Genomic DNA, 2735 nt, shown 5'->3' with positions numbered 1-2735 from the left:
CAGTGGGTCTGGGTTGCTGGGAACGGAGCAGCTCTGGACTGGGATGCACGGGAGCTTTTGGGGCTCATTGCAAAGGGTTTCCTTGCTCCAAGGCTGATCCCTGCTGCAGGCACAGCCCCGTTTTCCTACGGGAGGTCCCCCAGCTCCTCCCCAGAGCGGCTGCGCTTGCTGAGCCGCTCCCGTCCAGGTGGTGCCAGATGTCCTTGAAACACTGCCAAGGGAAGGGACAAATGTCTGCAAAATCACTCATCTCTCGCTGTCCCGACCATTTTATTTCTTCCCTCATGCTTGTAAAAGCTGGGACCCCCCTTACCAGCTCTGCAGTAGTTTGAAACCCGAGCTGCTGCGCTGGAACACTTCCACAACTTCAGGTGCAGCTTTTATTTCTCGCCTTGGAACAATGTAAGAATTTCTGATAGTGGGTGCTTGGTCGTCTCTAAAAGTCATTTATTTGCAGCATTGCCTTGCCTCACAGCGCCGTGCTGCGGGATCTGGGGGGGAAGAGCAGGAGCTGGAGCAGAAGGGCGGCTCGGAGCCCGTGCCGGAGCCTCGCAGATGGACGAGCAGACGCTGCCAGGGGGGAGCCACAGGCTGGCGGCGAGGGAAGCGGAGCCAGCAGGGCCGGGGGAGCGCAGGAGCTGCAGCCAGGAGCAGGATTTCCCAGCCCCGAGGGCTGGACAGTGCCCGCAGGGAGCCAGCACAGGCAGCTCTTCCGTGCCAGTGCAAAGCCAGGGCGAGCTGGCTGGAGGAGCCCGGCCCCGGCTCATCCGAGGCGCAGGGATGTCAACACACTGCTCCAGTTTTGGGTAAATTCTGGAGGAGGTGCACGCATATTTTTGTAGACAATAATTTTGGTTAACAGAGAGAGAGTCGGTTTTATTGGGGCTTTTAGGGGGATGTCTGCCAGCATGAATAAATGAGTGCTCTCACCCAGCTCTGGGGACAGGCTGGGCGTGGGGCTGGGGGCACAACCTCAATGGGCTCAATGGGCCACGTGCCCACCACCCCCTGCTCTGTGGGGGCTCGAAGCCTGGCCATCACCAGAGCCACTGAGAAAAATGCTGATTTTCCTTTTTACAGATCATTTAACGCTCTAATGAGATGACTTAAAAATACAAACGAGCCGCCTGATACGGCGGGATGCAAACCTGTCTCCATGGCAGTGATTTTCCTGAAGATGCTTTTCGTCTCTGGCTGCTGGAAGCTTCGACATAAAAAATTATCGTGCGGCCTCCCCTAATAAAATGTGATGGTTTTACTGTATTTTTTAATACAAATCTACATTTACTTGTGATTATACCAAGAGGCAGGCGCTGGCTGTGGTCGAGCCTGCGACACTCGGCATAGATCACAGCTCCCTAGCAACTTCCCAGGACCGCGGACTTGTGCCTAAGGGTGTGAGTAACTTCTCTTGACTTCAGTGAAAGTTTCTGGTGTGCTGCCGTGAGAGAATAGGCCCCCAGAGGCTCATTTAGTGTTGATTAAAAGCAGGAGACTGATAGCACCGGGCACACGGTGCAGCCGAGCGCTGCGCTTCCACCGTGCCGCTGCCTCGCCTCGGAGCCCGGCCCTGCTGCTCCTGGGAGCCCGAGCTCTCTGAAATGCGTCTTGTTTGTGACCCAGAAAGTGCTTGTTTCAGCTGTAACAGCCCCAAACACGCCCACTGCCACCTCAGTGTCACCTCAGTGTCACCCCAGCTGCCCTGCGCTGGTCCCCGTGTGCCCACCACGGGCTGCCAGTTCTCGCTGCCTTCCCGGGAATATATCCCACCCTGTGCCTGACTTCCAGCAGCTCCTGGGGCTGCCTCAGCAGCTGTGCAAGGCACGGAGAGAGGGGACAGGGGTTTAGGGGGTCACAGCTCCCACTGCTCACAGCAGCCCCAGCCTAGCTGTTTCTTTCTTGGCCAGCGTGTCCTGGGGCAGGCCGGGGCTGAGCAGAGCCCCCGAGCCCGTGGCTGAGGCATCAGGTGATGGAACAGCTGCCTTTGATGTGATGGGGCTTAACGAGCGGCGCGGGAACTCGGGAGCTGCACCATCAGCACGATCAGCCGAGCTCTCCGGGGAAAGGGCTGCGCCCGGGAGATGGGGAGATGACTGGTGATGGAGGAGTAGCAGATGGTGTCTCTCAAGGAGAACGCTGGGACAGTAATTACAAGAGACAAGAGGAGAGCTGCTGGCTCACGCACAAGAATTTGGCCAAGCAATCATGGGAAGCACAGGTCTCTCCAGAGAACGCCATAGGGGAGGAAGAGTTTTGCCAGCAGCTCCCAGTGCTGCTGCCAGGCCCTCCCCACCTCTCCAAGGGGGCACGGACGTGTCTGTGACTCCCTATTCCCAGAACAGCCGTGGGGTTCTGTGCTTCAAACTCACTTTTGCTTCCTCCCACTCTGCCTTGTCCACAGGGCCTCCCAAACACCATCCTCCCTATCCCAGCTTCCCAACAGGTCTGAGGCAAAGGCATGCCTCTGGCTCTTGTGTGGGAGAGCTGTGCCAGGAGGGATGGGCTGGGAGCATCACTTCCCAGCCCCGCTCAGGGAAGGAAAAGCAGAACAGAGCTCACAGCGTGCAAGCGCTTCCTCTCCTTTTGCTCAGCCGTGATTTTACGCCCTATTGCCGCTCTACCTCATGCCCTCATTTTTTCTACTCTACCATGACTCTCGATTCCCCTCGGAGAAGTTCCCTGCCAGCCAGAGCGGTTTGGGAGGAGTTTCATTAGCGCTGCTGTCCCTCGCTGTC

The 2735-nt window shown here is 57.6% G+C and overlaps 1 long non-coding RNA gene across 1 annotated transcript; it reads left to right on the top strand.

The window, feature by feature from the left end:
* The first annotated feature begins 225 nt into the window (after positions 1-225).
* LOC132334071 (uncharacterized) lies at positions 226-1263 on the top strand. Its single transcript, XR_009488334.1, has 2 exons — positions 226-402; positions 1081-1263. It is a non-coding gene; the product is annotated as an uncharacterized LOC132334071 (long non-coding RNA).
* Positions 1264-2735: the final 1472 nt, after the last annotated feature.

This window comes from Haemorhous mexicanus, chromosome 15, assembly GCF_027477595.1.
Source record: "Haemorhous mexicanus isolate bHaeMex1 chromosome 15, bHaeMex1.pri, whole genome shotgun sequence".
Lineage (NCBI taxonomy): Eukaryota > Metazoa > Chordata > Aves > Passeriformes > Fringillidae > Haemorhous > Haemorhous mexicanus.
This window is presented reverse-complemented; position numbering and strand designations above follow the sequence as displayed.